The sequence below is a fragment of the Miniopterus natalensis genome, chromosome 5 (assembly GCF_054644295.1).
Source record: "Miniopterus natalensis isolate mMinNat1 chromosome 5, mMinNat1.hap1, whole genome shotgun sequence".
NCBI lineage: Eukaryota > Metazoa > Chordata > Mammalia > Chiroptera > Miniopteridae > Miniopterus > Miniopterus natalensis.
In genome coordinates this window covers 72,025,604-72,049,996 of record NC_142085.1, presented here as the reverse complement: position 1 = coordinate 72,049,996, position 24,393 = coordinate 72,025,604, and the positions used below count along the sequence as shown (strand labels likewise).

At 41.7% G+C, this 24,393-nt stretch overlaps 1 protein-coding gene across 2 annotated transcripts in view; it reads right to left on the bottom strand.

The window, feature by feature from the left end:
* EYA4 (EYA transcriptional coactivator and phosphatase 4) overlaps positions 1-15,808 on the bottom strand; it is a 207,119-nt gene extending 191,311 nt beyond the window's left edge. Inside the window, exon 1 of one of the 2 annotated variants that reach the window (XM_016204953.2) lies at positions 15,503-15,808. The gene's annotated coding sequence lies outside the window, so the exon portion shown is untranslated. Of the gene's footprint in view, positions 1-14,466; positions 14,807-15,502 lie in introns of those variants that run through there. The other variant, XM_016204951.2, reaches the window with a different exon arrangement.
* Between the last annotated feature and the right edge of the window lie 8,585 nt (positions 15,809-24,393).

The following is a 24,393-nucleotide window of genomic DNA, read 5'->3' as shown; positions in this document are numbered from 1 at the left end:
TTTCTGAGGAGGAATATGTTAGCTATTCTACACACACAGTACTTAAGTTAGCAAGAGAGTTCCTTCTCAAAGGCACACAGCCGTTTCCCTATAGTAATATAATTTTCAGTTTTATGTGCATAAGTCCTATTGAATCCCTTAGAATAACAGGAAATTCTGCAGGGGAAAAAAGCCCACAAAAATTGATAGCCATATTTATCCAATGTTGAAGAAGTAAGTTAGCTATTTTGAGTTGGATTACTCTTTTAAGGCACTAGATAACCACTAAAGGCTAACCAGAATCTCAGCTAACCAAAAACTTTAAAAACTGAATATTCTGAAGACAGAATTTTCTACATATGAGACTCTAACAACAAAGCCAACTGATTAATATACTTCACTGTAAACTTTATGTACCATGTTACTTTAGCCAGGACTTGAGTAATTTTCTGGATTTTGATACATTAATTTTAATTTTCACATTAAAGAAGCTATAACACTTAACAGATTTACAAATTATTACATTCATAAGACACATTTTGTATTTTGATAAATAGTAATATTTATCAACACATTCAGAGTGGAATAATTTCATTTAAAATAACATGTCTATACCTTTTATCTGTATGTTAAAATGCTATAGTGATATATGTAAGGTGCTTAGCTAGAAATGTGCCAGGCACATAGTTGGCCCTTAATAGAATAATAATAATATGTAATCCTTATAAATTCTCATCTACAACATCAGAGTTAGAGACATTTCTCCTAATAATTCTTATAAATATTTTATGGTGGTAAGTGAAAACATCATTAAGTATGATATGCACTGATTTTTTTCTTCCTACCAATTAGTTAAAAACTATGAATATATATATAATAATTATTCATATAACTGAGTAGTAACAATTCTTAAGTGAGATATAAACTATATATGGTAGGTTTGTTATCAATATAGTTAATAGACTTATTTGTGCTTATCAGCGAACTAGTCCCATTAATATATGAGTCTCGAGGAATTTACCACTAGAGCACCTTCTTATGAACCAGAGCACAAATACTCACAATGTTCAATTAAGCAGAAAACGTTGCCCTTGGCTTTTATGAGAAAGATGTACACATCATCATAGAGATGTGTTAAACCTTTTTGGAAGTATTTTGGCACCAAATATGCAATATGCACATACTCTTTCACCTATTACTCCTACACCTAGAGTTTTATCTGTAGGAATTTTGGGCAGATGTACAGAGAACTATATGAAAATCACCACTGCAATACCCTTTGTAATAGTAAAAACCTGGAAGCAACCTCAGTAAATGCCAAAGAGAGAACAGTTAAATTATAAAACATTAGCAAATGAAATAGAAGTATCCCAAACTGTATGTACTAATATCGAAAAGTGTTCAAAATACTGCAAACCAAAAGAAGTTTTAAGACAACTGATGAACCATTTGGAGTTAAAAATGTAAAATAAAAATAAATTACATCCTCATGTAGTTCTTACATTACACATGGGTAACAAACAAACAAAAAAATGTCTGAGGAGAAACATACTTCAGAACAACAATTTACCCTGATCTGTGGAATGTGGAAAAGCTGAATAAAGTGGGAACATCCACTTTTTAGTTTACACGTATCTCTATTGTTTTACTTTTCGATAAAGTGTGACATACACACAGTGAAATAGGCAAATCACAAGTAGACAGCTGATGAATTTTCACTCAGTAAACACCCACATGTCACCACAATCAGATCAAGACAAAGGCCACTGTCAGCACTGCAGAAACCTCTCTTCCTCCCTGGTCCCGTCTCCGCCGAGTAATCCCGGCCGCACCTGTTTTAGTATGTCATACAATTTATGGATTACTTTTGTTTAGAAAAATGCTCTTAAAAAACTGTGCTTCAGCAGCATGAACAACCGTTTTTTTCACTGTTATATACGCCAAGCAGAGAAGAAATCCATTCAAAATATACACCGAGCATTTTCAGCGCCTTTCCTGTGTGAACGCAGGGATTCCTTACAGTGACTCCACGAGGCAGGTAAAATCATTATTATTATCCCTCCAGTTCACACTCTGGAACTACAGCTTTCAGCAGGTCAGTAAATAACTGCCCCAAGGTGACATGCTGATGTGATGAGTGGCAGCAGGGCCTGGATACCACAGAGGTAGCCTGATTCCAGTGTCTGCAGCAACTTGTCAGACACGAACAAAGAAAAATAAGGGCAAGAGGTAGAGTTGAGAGCACTTAGGGTGCCTCCAGCCACGGTTCCCTTTGGCTTCCTTTCAAATAAATCACCTGCTGTCTCTAGGTCGGTATCTACCTGCAAAATGGACACTGAGGCTCAATCCTCTTCTGATCTGGTTCTCTGATCCATAGTGTGACCTACTACAATCCAGAGCAAATATGCTTCATCATGATGTATGAAATCATGTACTGCATTCAGAAATGACTCATACAAGGAAATAAGGCCGCAATTTTTGAAACTATTGGAAACAATCATTTTAATTTAATGTTATTTTTGGACATGGGAGGGATTTCTTTCCCCATAAATAAGCAAGTTTGTGGTTTTGAAGGGTCTTGCTCATCTCTTTTGTGGAAAATGCCTAAAAACAAACCACTAGAAATTAAACAAAACTTTTTCCTTCCTCGGTTGTGCCTGAAAAAAGACCTAATTTCTCTCACCGAAAGGCCACATATAATTTTAACATACACATCTGGGACTTTGGGTCCCCACATTTTGAAACACTGATAGAAAAATACAGAACATGTTTCCTCTCAGATGAAGTCTTTAATTCTGAGAGTTAAAAATTCTTCAAAATAACATGAAATTAATCTCAGCAGAAAGTGACCAGAGGGGTCAAAATTTGTTTCTGGAGAAAACTGGAAGCAGGAAGACCATAAACCTCAACTGGAAGCTGTCTTAATTTCAGTTTATTCAAAATACTCGTTCATGCTGGACACGTCTTTTCTTCTGCCAGAAAATCACTCACACTGGTCCAAATGAAGCCTTAAATAAGTTAGAATAGGAACTAATAAATCTGCTTCCATCACTGCAAGCAAGAGAGAATCAGTCTGCAAATGTAGACAGGATTCCTTCTCTGCAGTTACCTGTCTTCGGGGGCATGTCCTTTGAAGACATGCGTGGAATAGTGCAGTTACCGAATTGCCACCAATATGTACAGGCACTGGGGCTGCAGAGCGCGAAGGCATGAGCTCTCCCCTCAGTGAGTTCAGACTCTCTCTAGAAGTCAGACTCACATATAATTAGCCCCAGAACAATGTGCTGTTATGTTAATAGCCCAAATAAGGTGCTATGGTGTTACAGAGAGGAATGAATTAGTTCTGCCTGAGCCTTCGGGAAGGCTTCCCAGAGGAGGTGACATTTGAGCTGAGCCTTGAAAGATGAGTAGACTTTTTTGTCCAGGTAGGTAAGCAAAAGAGTAAGGAGCAAGTAGGTTAAGGGAGCTGGGACAGTGCAGGACTTCATGAGGCTGTCCCAGCGAGAGGAAAGGAAGTGTCTAATTGTACCTTATGCCATAGAGCATTCATAAAAATAAAAATAGGTAAGTCTTACATTAGAATCCACTGTACAAAGAATCAACCTAAGAAAGTAGATATGTGACTCGAATTCTCTGGGGGGAAGAGGGGGTCTCTAACTTATGAACCCAAGAAGTGTTCACTTGGAAAAGCAGAGCTTCTGGTTTGCTATCTATTCTCCAGTGACTTAAGGGCTACCAGGCTTCCTGTCCAATGTCAGGGATAAAGAGCCTGGATGGACCTGAGGTTTGCTAGGCCTACCCTTCGCTTCCTGTCAAGGCGGGGAGCAGAACTCCCCTTCATTGTCTGAAAACCCGTGATTTATGCCTGACTTTCAACCCCCTCCCCCGTCCCCTGGAATGGCCCCTATCTGTCACTGAGTTGCCCAGCACCCACTCCATCTTTCTGTTAACAAGTAGTTGTGCCAGGTCCTTCTCTTTTTAGAAAACAGAGAGACATTTTGGTCACATACAGTAAGCTATATCTGCAGCCATACTGCCCCCTTAAGAGTATATTTGAAAAATTAAAGCATAAATCAAAGGAGAGGTGAGAGAGAGAGACAAACACAGACAGACAGACACAGAGTTTGTTATCAAGTACCTCTGCCCTGCTTGCCTCAACATCAATTAGTAAATGATGTGAAATCCCCAGGTCAATCTGACTGCTTCCAGGTAACATGACTACCTCCTTAATACAATTAAAGTAGAACCACTAAATTAGGCAGTACGTATGTGTGGAATTTCAAGTATCTTTGCAATTACTAGTGGGCTTTAAAAAGAAATGTTCTACTGTTTAAACCTCCTATGGACATTAGTCTAATCATACATATTTTAATATTGTTTCATATTTTAAAGTAATTTTCACATTCAACCCAAAATCCTTATAGGCAAACTTACCCTCTCTCATTTTATGTTAACATTACATGTTCCCATTTTGTTCTTTCAGTGATTTTTGAAACACCTTTCTTTCATATATACCTAAACCAGGCAGACGTCAGAGGTAGCACTCGGATTAGAGTCACATTTACCTACAGTTAACTGTACATCAATTCATAGATAAAATGCATATGTCAAGATTAAGCCTATAGAATTAGAACAGAAGTTTGGATTTGGTAATTCACCAAAGAAGTTTTTACATGCAATATTTTCATTTTTACTTTCTCCAGGTTGTACCAATGTTATTAAACTCAAGATCCTGAAATTGTGTTACAAACCAAAAACTGAACCATACTTCATTTGAAAATTTTTCATTATATTAAATGAACAAATGATTTAATTCATTAAGTATTTTACTCTTAGGCAATTGTAATTATAGGTAACTTTACTCTTTCTGACACTACAGACTGAATAAAGTACAAGTTTCTTATTACTGAATATTTATCTACTGAAAAGGACAAGTAATTGTCATTATTAAAAATGATCCAAAAGTATCTACTAACAAGTAACAGTAAAAATAATAGAAAGAACAGACATATAATTGATTCCAATAAATATCTACTTTCTACATATTTTCCCAGATATTCTGCTCCCCCCACTTATATATTATTTCCTGAAAAGGAAAATATGCTGAAGATCATCATCTATGTAAAGTTTACCTGTAAATTCCCTCTGCATAAAGTTAATCTATCAACACAGACCAATGAGAGTTGTTTGACCTTGTGTTTAAACTTGGGACGAAGGTATGATTCTCCACACTTGACTGAAAACAGAACAATCCTCTCATGCAGGATTGCATGAGAACTTTGGTTATGGGTTCTCAACTGGGGCAATTTTGTTTCCACAAGACATCTGGCAATGTCTGGAGACACTGTCATTTCTCGGGGGAGGGTGCTACTGGCATCTAGTGGGCAGAGACTAGGATGCTAGTAAACACCCTATAATGCACAGGACAGCCACGCATACCCAACAAAGACGCATCCAGCTCAAAATGTCAATAAGCAGAGTTTGAGAAATCCTGGTCTAAATATATTGAAGATCCAGGCACAACATCAATATTAGTATCCTATTTTTTTCAGAGATGCACCTAGCAGCAATTCCAGGTAAGCAGTAAAAATGGGACCTTGATAATTAACATTTTAACTTCCTTTCCTCCCTCAGACCCATTCTACCGTATAGCCATTACATCTGAAAACAAGGACCAGTGACAAGTTCTAGAAACACAGGTGCTAATAACCTCCTATTGTTTCTGGAAACATAAAACCATAGCAATGTTTAAAGTCATCTTTTTAAAAGATTATACTGAGTTTACCAACTCACTGTCAACTAAAAATTATACAAATTATAATTGGTGTCTTCAGGCTGAAAAATAAAAGCAACTGAGGAAACTTGAACATTGGCTATAAAATAAGAGCACCATTATAAAATATTCTTATTATTGCTTAGGGTAGGAAAGGAACCACATAGATCAAAATTTTTAAAAATCTAGATCACTGTATGGGGAAGTATTTGTTAAAAGAAATACTGAGCAACATAAGTGGCCAAAGCTGAGTTTTGCACACCACTAACATGCTCTCTTAGGTCTCCAAATACAGCCTCAGATTTGTCAAGATCACCCCAGAACATAAAAATTGTGGTAGGAACACTGGGGACTCAACTTATGGTCCCCAGTCTAAGTTCCCAAAAGGACTTACAGCTCTAAATATCTCTGGAATGTTTTGGGTAATCTAATGGAGGGTATACAATCATAACAGCTAAAACTCACATCAGACACTATTCTAAATGCTTGCATATATTTACCTTCGAATTCTCATAAGAACCCCATTAACTATCTTCTATTACAGGAGAAAACTGAAGTAAAACCAGTTTAAGTAACATGCTTATAATCACAGAGGTGCCAAGGTCAGAGCTGGGGTTCCAACCCAAGCAGCATGGCTTCATATTCTTTATATTTACTACTATGCCATAAAAGCAAATGGGATCTTCAGATTTCAAGTGCTATAAAATACCCATATCTCCAGAAATTTTCAGGATCTTTGGCTTACCTACTGGATCAGTGACTTCCCAATGGTCATGTGGGATATAAACACATTTCTACATCAATACACAAATACGTATAACTTGGGCCTGAATTCAGAGCTGCAATTCTACTGGGTTAACGCCATAAATCCCTGAGGTTGTTCTTAAGGCCGTCCTGCCTTGTAATGGTCACAGCTATTCCCACTGTCCCCAATCTCATGGCAGAGCATGTCCAGTGTCACCACCACTGCTCTCATCCCCATTTCCTCTATGCACTGTCAACGGACAGCGTTGGTGCCAATTCAGTGCCAACAGGAATCCCCAATTTTGTGTGCAGTCAAGGAGGAGATTCTATTCATGCAAACAGCTCAACAGTGATACAGCACAACTGTGGAGCAGCTCAACTGTGTTAAAACTCAGGGTATGAAACAGCATGGCTGTGGAACAGCACAGCTGCCCCTCTCCAAATCAGGCAGCTCTGCGCTGCCGCACTGAGACTCCTCAGTGTGCTTCAGTTTCCCCAGCTGGGGGGTAGGGGGGTAGGGACTCAGTCGTCAGACCTCAGTGGAAAGGGAAAGTGTGCTCTCACCGCCAGAGGGGAACTGACTTACGCAGAAGTCCCTGCCCCGGTCTCTGACTGGCCCATCCTCACACAAACGAGGTCTCCAAATCCTACTTCGATTTGTCCAAAAAGCACTGTCCTGATTGGTTAGAATGAAGCACTGTGATTGGTTGGTAAAGATGCTAATAAGGATACAATTGTAGGCTCTAATTGGACAGGGAAAGTCTCAGCTGGATGCTTGAAACCCAATTCCAAGAGCTAAGGCATTTATAAGGGCGGCGGGGCTCAGCGCGCAGGGCGCCGCGCAGGACGCAGCTTAGCGCAGGCTTCTCCCTGGAGAGCGCGCCTGGTGGAGAGGCCCCTGTTCAGAAAGGGCTTCCAGGCTCTGCATTTAAACTTGATCCCCGTTAGCCACAGGAGCCCTCCTTAGTATCTTTTCTCTCGGGGTCAACAGCATTCACTCAAACAGGAATTTACTGACCCCTACTTACTGGAGATATCGAAATGGCAAATATGAGTAATCACTTCAGTAAATTCTCAGGGCAAGATTTACGCTCATGTAACCTGTTACATTTCAACATGGCAAGTGCTATGCTAAAGGTAGAAACTGTGAGCTTTGGCAGTGAAGAGAAAAGGAACATCCGATTCAGCCTCTGGAGTTCAGAAGAACTTACCAGAGGAGGTAACATTTCGCCTCTGGAGTCAAGTCCTGGGGAGGGGTCAGGAGCAGGGTGGAGGGGGTCAATGGGGGACAAAAGGGAGACAGCTGTAATACTTTCAACAATAAATATCAATTTTTAAAAGAGAAAGAAATAGGAAAGGAAGTTTCAGGGGCAGAGGAGAGATGTCTTCCAAACAGAGAGAATCACATGCACAAAGAATGAAATGGACATGGCCAGGGTGGATTTGAGAAATGCAGTATTCCCAGCAGCTAGAGAATAGATTTCTTGTGAGTGGGTGCTGAGAGATGAGAATGGCCACCTGAGCAAGGTTCTCTGCATGAAGATCCCTTTACTTCCTGCAAAGAATTTTGGAATTTGTCCTATAGACAACAGGAAAGTTTTAAAAGAATTTTAAATCAAGGAGGGGCCCAATAAAAACCATAAACTAATGTGGTTGAACATCCTAGGGATGGGAAGGAGAGTCTTAGAAACTCAGTATGCTAACCATTCCTTGTAAATGGTATATGCCAAGAAAAACTAAACCTTATTACAATAGATTAAAAGCCCCAAAGTCTTCAAAATTAAACAGAGCAGAAAATAAAACTGTTCTTCTCACTTTAATCTTTGCATGTCAACAGCAACAGTGATAATGAAAAGCCATTTAAAAAGCACTTAAGTGTACCCAGAACTTTGCTAGGTACTTTCCTGAGTGAAGCCCAAAAACTAAAGTCAACAATTAAGGAAACAAAACAGACAAATTTCTTGGGTCAACTAAGAAAAATAAAACAGTAGCATCATCTTAATACCTGAAAGTTCATGTAAAACATTCTGGAAGTATTGCTGTTCACATACTTACTGAGATTTACATTCTGAAGTGACCTACTAGAAGTACAGTTTGAGGTTACTGAAAATCTGCGAAAGGAAATTTGAACATGGCTCACTCACCTTGTGATTAAATTTGGCTGGAATTACTAGAGTCATAATCATACATGAATATATATTTGTATTAAAATACAAAATTTTAAATAAAAAGAATTAGCTAATTCAGAGACCTGTTGACTCCCCAAGTCATCACCACTTTCAACATACTGGACACATTAAGATAGAGCTATTCAATCGCTTAGTCCAAACATTCAGGTGTTTTCAAATCCTTTAACATTAGGGAGTTCAAAGTCAGAGGTGAAATGTAATGAATAGATCACTCCACTGGGTCTATGCAGAGGTCTGTGAATTGTGTATGTGACCTTGCAGAGAATAAGCTCTCCCAGTATGTGGTACACCTACTTGATTAAGGATAGAATTTAAATTTAATGCTATTGCTTTTGTGAGTAGAATTAAACTGAATGGCATACAAGTGTAACTTTTTATGATTTAATTGTGGTCTTTCACAAGAAACATCACTGTCATTTTAAAAAGAAAGGAAGAAAGAATAATAGAAAACGTAGCAATAATTTACATGAAAATTTAAGATCAGTTCAATTTAGGCCACTGCTGATGTTTCTTCATAAAATCTATAAAGGAATAAAAGATGCTTTAATAACACAAATCTTTAAGTACAAATTCTGTGTGCCTCAATCAGACATATCACCCTATATGGGAAACATTTTAACTATTTTTCTTAGTACTAAACTGAAATAAAGTTACAGATTGGTTAATAAAACATTCAAGTTATATGAGGGTGGACAGACATAACTTTTGCCTATATAATTACACTGGAGATATTTTGTGGTATTTGAGACTTGTTTTTTTGTTCTGTTTTGTTTCTCCTTTCGTTTTGTTTTAGTGGATGACACACTAACATACTGGAGCAGGTACTGTGATCTGGCCACTTTCATCAAAAGATTTGTTCATTTTTCCAGTGATTTTCACACACTGAAAAAGACCCTCACAGAGTCTGTGGGAGGCGGCAATGACCAGAAGGCAGACTTGGTGAGTGATTCGCAGGCCACCACGTCCTAAGCAGTGGATATTTCCAGAACAGCGGATATTTCTCTAGTGGGCACAGAGTCAGTTTTCACTTGAATAAAAGGGCCTGTGGTTAAATAAGTAAAAAATGAAAACCACTGCTTCAGTGAAAAAAGACAAAAGTTATAAAACAGATTAATAGCAGCGATACAAAAGTGTTCACCTAGAGAAAACCTTAAAAATACAAAGTCTGATATTCATGTAAGTTGAAAATATTTCCAAAATATGAATGACCCTATTATAATCTAAACTTGCCTCTAGTAATTAATGATGCAATCCTTTTAACTGGTTCAACATAAATGGGTAGATTTGAGAATCATAACCAGCATTTAGGCTTAAAACAAGCAAACCAAAAAACTAACTTCTAAGCAATGGATAAGGCTTGAAAAGCTGAGGAAAATTCTACATGTAAGTTAAATATTAAAAAGATTTAGTAGTAAGTTCTTGACATTTGGAAAGCATTCCAGAGTAACAGTTTCTCCAAATTAGTCATTTGCCACCAATCTTTATGATTTTGGCTATTTCAGCCAAGCACTTGTTCACTGTTATTTAATATGTTTCTTTAAATAGGTGCTTTTTAAAAATTATTTTTACTTTAATACTTTTTTTGGCCTTGTCTTAAACAATATTATACAGGAAAGTATAGGCTTAAAATTAAATTTAACACATTTTTCTAATGTCCTTAGAAATAAATACATAACTAATAAGTAAAATGTTTGTTTGAATGCCACCTAAAATGAACTCATTCTGACTGGTGGGAGCAACTGCCCAGCACACTGCTTAAGGATAAGGGATCTGGGGTCAGACTGCAGAGTTGTGATCCTGGCTGCACTTCACTGCATGCCTGGGTCTCAGTTTCCTCATCTGTAAAATGGGAATAATTAAACTACCTAATTTTCGGCATAGTTGAGAAGATTAAAGTTAGCTAATCCACATAAATACTTTAAAGTGTTTTGCATAAAGTAAATCCTAAGTATATGATGTTAGGATGCTATGATGTTATGATGATGCTAGTGATTGATGATGACAATGATGATTAAACAGACAGAAAAATTACAATTATACAAAAACCAAACTGGCAGTTTTTATTTTAAAATATGCTTTAAGATATAAATATATGTAAGAAAATATACTTCAGATATGAAATTTCAAGATGGCTATTCTATATTGGTTTAATAAAACTTCACTTTGAAAGTATTCCGTGATCATAGCAATTTAGAGTTTACCTAAAAATTTCAATCTGAAAAAAAAATTTTTTAAATGTACCTATGAAAAAGTAATATTAAAAAAATCCTAACATGAAAACAGGTATTTTTCTCATGGCCCAGAAATACATTAAAATGTATCTACCACTGTACATAAATAAAAGCTTTAAAATGTGACTATGTTGTATTAAAATGCTTCGTATGGGGACAAATTTAGAATTCCTAGCATTTTAATATGGTGCTATTCTTCATCAGCCATGCACTGCAATCTCAGGGTGAGGAGAGGGCCAGAGCAATGCTGAAAGGTTTCAAATATCAAACTGTACTATTATGTCAGTGCCCTAAGATCAATTAGCACCTTTCAATGACAGAAAAGGTTATGGTGAGACTCAGAGGTAGGCTCTCTGAAACTGTTTTAAACCACCCTATAAATGTGGTTTTGATAACTTAAAATGGTTTCTATTTTTAAATTAATCTGTTTCATCTCTTTTTCTGAAAGAGGGAAAGGAGGTAGGGAAGTAAGACTAGTGGTATTCATTTTCGGTACCTCTGTACTAGTAAAAACATGGATGGGGGCATGGTAAGAACCACGGGCTTTCAAGAGTAAAATGGTATGTCACGGAGCCTTACAGTAATGTGCGGTGCCACAAGCACTGTCAGGTGACAGTAACATTTCCAAAGCCTTCAAACTCAAAAGCAACCCAAGCTGCTTGGTCTGCTTCTGAATATGTGGTTCTTGTTTATCTCCTTCTTGAACTGGAGTTCAAGCTACATGACACCAGGTTTGGCTCCGCGTACAATTTAATGAATATTCAGTGCTCCCCACATTAAAACACACCTAACTGCAAGATGCAGTATTACACGCGCTGCAATCAAATACACGTTGCATCTCACCCATTTCTAGAACAAATGCCTAAAGGAGCGTGTTATTTCTTAGTTCACCCGGAGAAATCCATGAGAGCAGCAGGTACACTGCATGCAGCCTCGTGCCATTCCTCCCTGGTGTTGATTTCATTCACCTAGTAACCGCTGTAATAAAATCCCCCAACTGTATTTCTGAATACAGTTAGTTTAAGATACTCTACAGGGAGACACATTATAAGAGTTTAGAATACGTAAGAATAATATCCATTGGTTAAAGAAACTGTCACGATTGTATTCTTAGTGAGAAAATAACGAGGCGTTTGATAAAGGTTTGTTTAGCTCTGCAATGAGAGGATTCCAACCGTCTTCCACCTTTGATAGCACGCTTTTCTGTTTGTTTCTTAAATGAGTGATCTGAAATATTTACAACCAGACAGTACCTAATTTTAGGTTTTAAGTGCTTTAACAGCTCCATGAAATATGATCAGCAGCTGCAATACAGAACTATGGTGAATAAACTCCTTATAAAGGGGGGCCTGTTTTTACTGAATGTTCAGTGCTCCTGCATTTACCTAACAGAAGGGGAAAAAAGATAATGAAAAAACATAAATACCTGCACTCTTGAATTACTTAACACTTCACTAAGTCTTGAAAAGGATTATCTCCCCTCTTCTTAAACTCTGCATAAGAAGTTCCATTGGGTGAAATAAGTTTAATTTTATTATTTGAGAGTTAGAATGTGAACTTTCCAACCCCCTAACTTTTCATAACAATGGTTATGTTTTTTCTACCATTCTACCTTTCTAAAAATTCTAGATAATTCAATTCAGTGCATAAAATTTTTAAAAATGAAATACCAAGCCACACAAATATATTTTTAGATATGGCATCAGTCATTTAGAGCTTGCAACAGAGGTTGAAAACATGAAACTGGACACTCTATTTCCCGTGGCTATGTAAAATTTATTTACACCCCAAATCACAATATAAATAAAAAGGAAACACTTAGAAATGGAGAACTTGTTTTTCTTTTTCTTTTAACTCAAAGAGGTTTTTTTAAAAGAAAAAAATTTTAGCAAAATGACAAACTACTCATTTGCCAGTCTCTTCCCTCAAAAAAGAAACTTTTATGCAGACAATTTTTTTCAACTAGCTTCTACAAATACTCTAGAATTCACTGTCAGTGCTTTTTAATAAGAATAATATTGTTCTTGAGCCACTTTTTTATAAAAACCTTGGGGTTTTTTAAATTTTTTTAAATGGAACATTTTATTTAATAAATATAAACTTTTCATTTTGTAAAGGAGAAATTAAGTTTTTAATATCCAATAAAATAAATACTAACAAAAATAATCAATTTTAATTTCAGTTGTTTGTGAAACCACCTCTAATTATGATGGCCTTAAATGTTAAAGCATACTATTTACAGGAAATTGACAAAGGAAAACAGGCATTTAAAAACCACATTGATTTTAAACCTTCACTTGTTATGAAAGACAAGGCTACAGCCCTTAACAATCAGAAAAAAAGGAACAGTTTCTGGATAATCTAATTATGTTACTTTTAAAGCTGTAACTGTCAAAGGTTTTTACTATCTTGCACAGTCATTTCTAAAAATTGGTTTAACTCTGAATGACTTACAACTTTTAATCAGGTGGAACAAACTATTTTTATGGTTTATAGTAACAATAAAATTGGATGTAGTTATATCTGCGTTTGGTATTGTTGCGATAAAAATTATAGACTCTGCCAGTCTGGCCCCACACAAAACACTTTGTCTCCTGTTACTACCGCTGCTTATTTCTTGAGATACTGTTATCCTTAAAAATACACAAATGCCTTTGAATGCAGTCTCCTAAGAGCACCATATACCACGTCCCAAGTATTCTGTTTTAGGGCTCTCCCCCAGACCCCCTTCCTAGTTTTTGGTGGTTGGACTACAAGCTGGCCAGAAACATTTTAAAAGGAAAAAAAAAAAACACCCCACCAAAACAATGTTTCTGCTTAGGAAGTTCCGCCCGGAAGGAAAAGGGTACCTATCCTTGTCCTGAACAGCTTTTAAAAAATAACAAAGACAACGCAACAAAGAAAAAAAACACGGTCAACCTGCAACACTGTCAGTCACCTACGCGGAAAGGAAACTTCAGAAGCTGCTGAGCGGAGCCCGCGGCGGTTAAACCGCCCCTGGGGCTCCCCACCTAAATCCCGCAGGAGCCCCGCGCCGAAACGGACGAGCGCCCCGAGGGTGCAAAAAGCGGCTGCGACAACAAAATGCCATATTCGAGAAGGTACGTTTCGCTCCATCAGTTACGTGGGTGCCAGGGTGCCCAGCCAAAAGGGGTAAGGGAGAAAGAAAACTGTTAAGTATGAGCTCTTAATGTGAAACCCAACCTGCTGGTTCTCTTAGGTATCAGATTTTGGAAGTGTCTGTAATGACAGCCAGGAAAGCAAATTAATGGCCAACAGCCCACTGGGTTTGAACACGAGACTCCTGTTACCTCCTCACAGATCAAGTACACAACACACACGCACACGGCGGTGCTCCACGTGGAACCGCTGCGAAACCAAAACACACGCGGGTCCCTGCGCCCGGGCGCGAAGGGCCGGGGACCCGCACCTTCCCCCAGCGCCCCCGGTAGGATTCAGGAGCGACCCACCGCTCGGGAGTGCGGGGGCGAGGGGGAGACACCGTCTCCGAACAACACCCCCCCACACACGCACACACACGCACACTCACCCAAAGCGCAAACCCCTCGCCGCCAAGGCAGGGGCGCCGAGAGGCGGCGGGGAGGGGAGACGCCGCCACCCCACCTAGGGGAGAGATGACAACTCCACTCGCTCTCCAGTTTCGCCACCACTCTGCCAAGGGACTCGGTCGGAAAATTCCCTAATAGCTCCAAGCTGTTCCGAATAACGTCTACAAAGAAAGAAACATCTTTTAAGCGCTCCTAAAAGAAAGTTCTGGCTGCCGTGCGGCGCAAAATTAAAACAAGCACGCACACCATCTCCTTCCAAATCCCGCTGAACGATGCTGAAACGGGGAGCGGGGTCCGGCCCCACAACCACCCCGAACCACAAGGCTTGGAAACGAGAGAAAACCCGCTCCCCCAGCCAGGTCCCTTCGTCGGGAGAAGTTATAATCCCTCCGTGGCATCTGCGTCCCGAGCCAATGAACGCGACTCCTCTGACAAGGCGCCTCTAATTTCACGGACCCTGGCAAACTGCAGGAGACGTTCGGACCACGCCACATAAAAACTAGGAAAGCGGGGTGGCCGCAGGGTGAGAGCCCGGCCCGCGCCCGGGCCTCGGGGCGCAGCGCTCACTGTACACGCGCGCCCGGCGTCGCCAAAGCCCCGGGCGCCTGGGCCCTTCCCCGGGGCCCGGGTCGGCATCCTCGCGCCATATCTAGGGGGTCCTCACGAAGCCACAAACGTCACGGAAAGGACGGAGGGGGGACCCCGGGGCCCGCGCCTCTGCGAGGCAGGGGCGGGGTGCAGGTAGGGAGCGGCGCACCCCGTTCGGCGCCGGCTCCAAGGCGGCCCCGCCAGCGGCTGGGAGGCGGCGCCGGGACCCGGGGCGCGGGGGGCTAACTCCAGCCCCAGCGCGACGCTGGAGTCCGCGCGGCCCTCCGCCCGCGAGCGCCCGCGGGGACCCTGGCGCCCGCACTGGCCCCCCGCGCCCCCCGCGCTTTCCCGGATAGAGGTTACGGGCCCCTTAACGCTGAGCCCCCGCGGGCCAACCCCAGGATGGGGGCCGGAGGAAGGGGCGCTCACCTCCTGCCGCCTGGGTCGCCTCCGGATCCTGAAGTTCAAGCGCCTGTCCCGGCAGCGGCTCCGTGGGTCCGTATTGAGGTTATTTACTGTCGTTCTTTCCAGTGTCGAAGTTTCCCCTTCGCGCTGTGCCTCTGGTGAAAACAGGACATCCCCTTCGGTCACCCCCCAACAAATAGCGTACACAAGTGGGGGAGAAACGGGGCGGGGGGACAAGTCGGCTCCGAGGGGGAGGAGGAAGGGAGCGGAGCCAAAACTCCGGACTGACGCCGCGGGGGAAAGGGTGGAAGAAAAGCAGCCCGCGCGCGCCCCGCCGCCGCCGCGCTCACGCCCGGGCGCTCCCCAGGGCTGCGTCCCCCGCCGAGAGCCGAGCGACAACTTCAGGCGGACAGGCTCGAAGTTTTGCGCGGAAGCCCGGAGCCGCGGGGCGTGCGCCGCGCCGCGGGCGGCCTCGCACTTGCGCGCGGGGCTGGGGGCGGGGGACTGCGCCGCGGGCGCCCGCGGGCGGCGGCGCGGGGCCTGCGGGCGGCGGCGCGGGGCGGCGGCGCGCGGGGGCGGCCTCTTTTTTATTCGACCTCGGGGGACGGCCGCCTGCTGTCATCGTTTGCGGTCCTGCGTGGGGCAGCGCTCGGGACCCTGGGCGTCCCCGGCGGCGCCGTGGTGATCTCCGCGCGCTCAGCGGCGTCCCCACCCCGCCCCCAACCGTCCGGGCGCCGGCCGCCGCGACCTCCGGGCGGAGGGGAGGGCCCCCGGCCGCGCGCCCCGGCCCGGAGGAGGGCCCGCCGTCTGCTCCCACCTGCTGCTGCGGGGCGGTCGCCGAGGTGCCTCAGTCCTGCCGGCCGCCTGTCCCCTGGGGTAGGCCACTGCGGACGCCCTGACGGACTCCTTTCCACTTACCCCAAGGGAGGAGACAGACGGGACTTCGCCTCCTTGCAACAACGTAAAATAAAAACCAACCCACGCCAGCCCGGGGAGCTCTCGGGGACGGGAGGAAATACCCTTTTGCGTGGAGATGTGTGCGAGGAGCGAATGAGCAGCCTGCGGGCCGGCTGGCGGGGAGGGCCTGGGCCCCTTCCAGGCCGGGCGCAGGTATAGGCATCCCTCCCAGACGCCCAAAGGTCAGGCGGCGAGGACTGACTTCCAAGGCAGCGTCAGAGCTTCCCCAGGCACATTGCTGAAGCGACATTTCATGCCTCAGCCTCCCGAGCATGCATTATGCACCCGCACGGGGTTGCACGCACGTGTATATCGCAGCCAGGGGCTGAAGCGGAGTGGACGGCAAACAGCGCATACATTTTGCAGCCATTTAGTCACCTCTTCCTAAAAGCTATTGTCTATTTCAGGAGCATCTTCTTTGTCACATCAATTATAAGTGTTTCTAGTGTATTGAGAATTGACTGAGCGTCAGCCTTTATACTGGCCGCTTATGGTACGTGTGAGCTCATCTACTTTCACAACCCGGCGATGGTTATTTAAGCCAGCATAAGAGCTAAGTAAACTGAGGCCCAAAGAAACCTAGGTGACTTTCTCAAGGACAAACCCAGTAGTCTCTAGCCACAAAGCCTCTGATTCCACACACAGCCCCCTCCCCCTCCCCCCCACCGCCCCCACATACATTGCCTTAGATGTGGCCTGAGAGATTCCAAGTTAGCTGGTATAAATTACTCCCATTCAAAGAATATTTAGTTGTAATACATTGTCAACTAAGTTATATTCTGTAAAAAGTTCAGGAAAAGATTTCCCCCTCTCCTTCAGCTTGGTTTTATGCAACTGAGATGAATACTGTCAAGTTCAAAAGCAGAAATAGTATTGAATACTTGTAGTTACAATTTAGTTTTTAATTAGTGGGGCATTATCTACAATTATTAACAGACAATGTGAAAGGTAAGGTTGTAAATTTAAACTGATAAAGGCACTTATTGCTGCTCTCACCACTCACTGGGTGTCCTTCCCTGAGGATTAATTGGGGGGTGAGGGAGTTAGGCACTGACCAGTTATAATGTTCCCTTTCCTGGTTCTCAAGAAAGAAAGGGTTCTGGTGGTGGGCTTGGTGTAAAGAGGATTTGGAGTATGGTCTAGAGAACATCCCGGCCTGAAGAGGATGCCAGTTAGTATCCACTTAACACAGAAATATCAATGGGCAAATTTAAGTAACTTTGCAATTTATTTTCCCCTATTTTACAGGTGAGAAAACTAAGAGCTCATAATTTTTAGTTACTTCCTAATAAATGGCAGACCTAAGATCCAAACCAACCTGTGTGTAACTCCAAAGACCACCCTTAGACACTGCGATGTAACAGTAGCCAGAAAACTAGTAATATTTTCAGTACAGTGTATATGTTACAGGTAAAATTTTCAATTTAAATGTTTTGTGGCTCATTCAGTGTCTAGAAATTCTCAGTGGCTATAGCAAATATGTAAAAATTAAGTACAATGCTGATGTTAATATTCTCATAAGGCCACAAAATTTTGAATTTCATTTTGGAATAGAATGTTAAGTGTCAATTTGACCTCTAAATAAAGGTGGGAAGATGCATAATTTGAATAAAATAAAAATCCATACTTTGGTACACAAATATAGTTTTTAGCATGTTTGTTTACTCCCTTCTATAATCAGATTTTCAGCAATATTGACCTTGCTTTCAAGTTACTTTGCTCCCACATATTTTTTCTACATCTACATGAGAATACGTTTAAAAAAGTTATAAAAAAAAACCCAGAATTATAGCACAATATTAGTTATTCAACTTCTTATTACTACTTCCTAATCCATCTAGTCTTATACATATATTACACGGATACCACTTGGACTGATATAAAATGTCACATTTTCAGTCCATATTGAAATAAGTGAGTATAATAAACAATTATAAGGTTATATAGGCGAAAGTATTGCTTGTTTAAACAATGCATTATTTCCAGTATTTGTATTGAATACCACTTTTATATTTATCGCCGTATCACCTGTAATATTATTTACTTAACATTTTTCTTTAAATAAGCTATTAAAGACATTTATCTGATAAAGGAAACATTTTATAGTCACCATAAAATGGAAAACCAATATAATTAGCCATGAATGGAAGGTAACTTTGCAAATGAATCTGTATTATGGAAATAAAAATCATTTATCCTGTACCACCTAAAATTATCTCACACACCAGTTTGAGAAAAACTACTTTAAAAAATTACATTTCTTATGTCCCTCAGGCTCTCCAAACATATTTTCAAGCCTTCCTTTCCATTACCGTAGAGAAATGTTGAGTCCAACACACTTTTAAGCATTACATTTTAAATCATGTTATTCAATTATTGATTTTCTTGCCTAAAATACACTTGAAGCACCTGACATTGATGATGTGCTTTTTAAAATTATATTTTATTGTTTTGCTTACTATCTTACTTGTGGTAAAATTCAAATAATTCATAAGCACATAATTTAAAACCAAATTACTCTCCTGAGAGACTGTACCAGTTACCTATTACCCTCCCTCTATCTCCGCTTTCCCCTCAACACGCACTTTATCCTAGGCCTTAACCACTGAAAAAGAAACTCTCCACTGTTAACATCATGAAGTGGCAGCATCTATTGGCCCAGTCTGGTACTGCAACAAAGTTCTACAAGGCAATGAAGAGAGGCCAAAGCAGATCAACAGAAGCTCGAAGAGCCCGGAAGGACATGTAGGGAATTCCGAAGTCTGAAATCTGCTCGAAAATTCTGGAAGTGATTTAGAAACATTAACAGGTCCTACGTGACATGAATCAGGCCATCAGAATACCTATAAATGTTCAACTTCATCTGAGAAAAGACATTTATTCTGGGAAGAGAGAAAATATAACTTTACAGTGAAAATCAGTGGAAATATATAAAAATCACTTATCAGTAATTCCCTTACCCCCCCCCCCCCCCCCCGGTGTGGATGCTTCTGCAGTTATCACCTACTTTTTTTTTTTCTCCAAAGTGTGCATGGCACTGTTTTGTCACTGGGTTTTATATAAGACAAATTAAACAAACAAAGCCCTCTAGGAGCTCATAAGCCAAATATAATTTTTATATTAATTTCATTTTAAGGTAACCTTAATGGAAAACAATTATATCACTTTAATAAGAACAAACTTTAGGCTAAAAAACAAAAAAGGAATGAGACACTACATTCACCCAAAAAAGAAAACAGAGGACTGAATGCTTGTAAAACTAATCCCAAAATAGACCTCTTGAGTTACTTTCCGTCGGTGTACCTTTGAACTCCAGCTGGAAGTGTACACAATTCTTAAAAAAATAAAATCATTCAACCATTTCTTAGTAAATTCTAAGCCAAACCCTTTGGCTTTGGGAGAATGGGCGTTTGGAGGCCAGCATCAATATGAACTGGATTGAAGACTGTTTTACTGACCTACTCCACCAATGACGGGACAAATGAGGATACATGATTGCCCAGGAATCTAAAATGCTGTGCTGCTGGTTTTCTAAAATCTATAAATAAACACGCTTTCTGAGCAATTCTGAACACACAGATCAAGCTTAAAAAGGTCTCCGCTGGTCTGTGTAAGTGAAGAAATCAGACCTGCCGGGGGCCTGTTGGGTGGCTCCCCTGTGCTGGGCTCTCGGCCCCACTCGCTCACCCTAGGCGGAGCCTCTAAAGGAAAGGAAATGCACACTCTCTGGGAGACGAGCTCATTGTATTTACTTTCACACTCCCTCTTCAATTCCCCCCCCCAAGTTAAATTCTTTCCCTACCATATTATGCAATTCTACTCTAGCTTTCATGTTTACACCCAATATCCAGATGCCTATAAGCCAATATCATGCCCACGTTTGGTCGTCTGTAGCCACCGTAAACAAAGGAAAGGCCTTTTAATCTTGGTTCAGAAGATCGGTCTCTCCCAGCCCTGAATCGTTCTCACTGCTCGTCTCTGAACTATTTCCAATTTCCTTGGTGTTCATTTTTGTTGAGAGGTGTCCCGCACTGAATACATTGCTCCAGGCATGGTCTCGTTAGCATCCTAGAATGAGTCCCTTTTTCCCTTCCGTGGCATAGGTTTGGGCTTCCCTGCAAATTCCCACTAACTCACGTTACTTTCATATTCTAACACAGACATGTAATTTTTTCCCCTCTATTTTCAGTTCACACAGTGTTTCTTTGGCGTGCTATAACAGCCCTGATTTCTCGAGTACTTCAAATGCAGGTTTAAATGATAATTGTAGTCAAAATATGAACAATGTCACTGTGTTGTTCTTCTGATTTCTTTGGCTTATCAAAGAAATCATTTCAACGTAGGAAAGATCCAATTAATCTCTTTTTTATACAAACCTTTATCGTTTATCCTTGTGATGTTTATCTGCTTATGAAAAATGTCCGCTGATTATAATTCAAAAGTCCCCAAATACACAATTCCATGATTGGTAGAAGGAGGAATCTTACTTTATGGGTAGCAAGTAAATTGATTTGACAACTTTAAAGCAGTGCATTTGACATGATTTACTCCAGCATCCATTTGTTTTATAAAACTGCAAAGTTATGAAGATTGCTAAATTGCCACAATCCATTTAGATTGAATATTTTTGAAAGAAAACTTTATAATATGGAAAACTGGAATGAAAGCTTTGTTTTGCCCATTTCTTCCTTTGCATTTTAGAGCACATTTAGAAGGAATTTCTTTATACAATGTTTTTCGATTGTAAGTATGTGTCCTCAGCACCTCTTCAACATGCATTACAATGCCTTTCCTGTTCACCTGATTTATTTATTCTGCTACCAACCCTCTCAAATAGTGGTCAGTGCTCGGTGCATCTACTTCTAGGCTCCACTAAATCCTAGAAATCTGACCTCTGCTCTCATCCCCCTGCTGAGACTACTCTCCTTAAGATCATCAGTGATTTCCAAATGATCACTTCTTAGTCTTCCTCAGCCTTGACTTCCAGGAAGCATTTGGTGGTACCAAAAGCAGCCTTCTGCTAACCCCACTTTCAGCTCCCGTGATTCCCTCTTTATCTGCTGGTTGCCGCCTCTCTAGCTCCTACAGAGCTCCTTTTTTCTCTTAATTACAGTGAAAAATAGAATGAGACATAGGTTCTCTTCTCTTCACTGTATGCTCTCCTTTTACGATTTTATTCACTTCTGTAATCTCTTCTGTTACCTCTAAACCGATGATTTAAGGACACAAATCTCCTGCCCAGAGGGCTGGGAATCCTCAACCGCAGGTCCTATTGGCATCTCAACATACTCAAAGCCGAATGCATCATCCCGTCCTCTCGCCCTTCCACCAGCTTCGCCTCCTGACGACAATAAATCAACAGGACAAGTCTGTCTTGTATCGGCAGTATCGTTCCCCCCCACATTGCTGCCTCCCCAGACCCAGTTCCACATCTTGACTGGCATCCCCCTCCTCTAGGCTCTTTTCTGCCAGTCCATTAGACAGAGATATGAGGTCTTCCCTCCCCTCTAATGTACAGCTCTTCTCTCAGTTAAAAATCTCCAGTAGGTTCCAAATGTCTATTTAATAAAGTGTGAATTCCTTTTCCCAGCAGTGATAACTGCCCAGAGCAGATGTGGCAATCCAGAACCTTGCATCTTCCTTTCCCTCCCATGCACAGTACTTTGGATCCAACACTTGATAAATAATTACTAAAAAAAAAAAAAGAGAGAGAGAGGAGAGAGAAGAAAGGCTTAAGTGAGGGATTAGCAAATCATCCATTTGATAACCTGACTATGATAGTCTGATGGGGACCCTCCTCCTGTGTGAATAATTTGCTTAAAGTTGGGGATGCCAACTCACAGAGGATCATGTTTGGGCGATTTGATTTACCCTTTACGTGCCAAACAGCTTCCCTCTTTTGAATTCTACTTTTTACTATTGCACATTAGCAAAGATAAAGTGTTCTGCACGTGCCCTATAGACTGGGATCTGTGCTGAGCCATCTTAGCTTCGTGACCATTTTCAGAACAGTCTATGAGTTAAAAACACAAACAAACAAACGAACAAAAACAGATTGGGGCATGTGGCTCAGGAGGGGAGGCTGAGGGCAACCCATTGAGAGGAAACAACATCCACGGGAGAAACCCAGGGAGGGCTGGGTTAGAAAAGGGCAGAAGGGGAGGGATTCGGGACGACCGACTGCCCCTTGTTCCTCTCTCTGCTGGCAGCGCCTCGCGTAGTGCTGGGGATATAATAAGTGCTATTATTGCACTGAACGAAATGAACCGATCCGGCTGTAGTTCCCCTGCTCACTTAATTTTAACTTAATGTGAGCCAGAGACACCCCACCTGAAGCAGAGGGATGAGCCCACACACCTTTATTTCAAGATGAAATGAGTCAGCGCCCCTGTGAGACACCTGTGTGCTGTTGCTCCCGATTCTGCCTCATTTGAATATTTGAGTGGTTGAAACGCTGTAACACTCTTTACCCTTCAAATCAAAGGCAGTCTCAGGTGTAAGAAATGACCCTTTGTCCTCAGGGGAGCCAATAAAGACGCTATTTTAATTTTGAATGAAAAAAAAAAGAAACCCATAAACACTTAATTTTCCTCCAAATTGGCCCTGTTGCCAAAAAAAATGGTTAACTGCCAGGGCTGAAGCCACCTAGGACATCAACCCAGAGGAACTCAAGGTCCTGGTGGCACTGCCTAGTTTTCATCCTGGGTTTCACCATATCAGATTCCTGAAACCCTCTTCTTTCGATGTCAAATCCTTTCTTAGACCTTCTATTTGCAGAACAGAGGAGGAGGCGATGAAGTCCAGGGTAGACCCACTGGCAAACTCCTTCCTCGAACTTTCTTCTCTCTTGGCTCCTGGGGTCTACCCTGGACTTCATCAGCTCCTCCTCTCTGAACACCCGTCCAGTAGCCTCTCCTTGAATCCTCTCTGGCCACTGACATGTGGCTACTCCTTAGCCGTGCTCTTGGCATTCAAGCATGCTTAGTCAGTGAAAAGAGGTGCAGAGACGCACCAGGCACAGTCCATTCCTCCAGAAAATTTCAGTCTAGAGCAGAAAATAGGGCATTTAAAAATAGTTCTTACATGAGAGAGAAAGTCAAGCTCCTTAAAAGAAACATTGACAAACAGGCTATTTTAGTTCAGAGCAGAGAGTTTGCGTCCAGCTAGGAGAATGAAGGAGGTAGCACTTGGACCTGGCCTTAGAGCAGGAAGAGTGTTTATGCCCAGGAATAGGTATAATCCAGCACAACAGAAGCAGGAGCCCTTGTCTCTTCTTTTCAGCCTCCACCAAACAAGATACTCCTGTCCCTGTGTTCCCTTACCTGCGGATGGCACCAATGCCCTCCCAGCCACACGGAGGTGGAAACGAGTCCGTTCATTCCTCAGCCCTGCTCATCCAATCGGTTGTGGAGTCCCATAGTTCCCACTCTGCTATAAGCTTGGCTTTCTCCCTCCTTTGTATTATTATTTTTTTTAGCACTAAATTAATCTGGGCCTCATTTACTTTCAGACGGACCATGTAAGTGGCTGCATAATTGGTTTTCCTATTTCTAATGCCTTTCCCCACGTCTTCCATTAGATTATTCATTTTACAGCACAGCTCTGTTCATGTCACCTCTTTATTGTTGGGGGGAACCTCCAATCTCTGGTCCGATCCTCTCTTCTCAACACTGTCTCCTTCACTCTCAGCCACTTAGACACGAATGATCTTTGGGTTTTCTTATGAACGTCTCCCACAGTTGTATGTGTCTTAGGTATGAATGAAAGTCTACTTAGTAGGATGATTACTGATAGCACATTGTGGGTGCTACTTTTTACCCATCCCCTGGAGTGCTTAATGCAGAATCTTGCACACAGTAGGCTCTCCATATAAACGTGTTGAATAAACCAGTAACTATACATACTATCTGAGCCTCCTCGTATTGCCTGTGCCTCATTGAAGTACACCTTTGCATTAA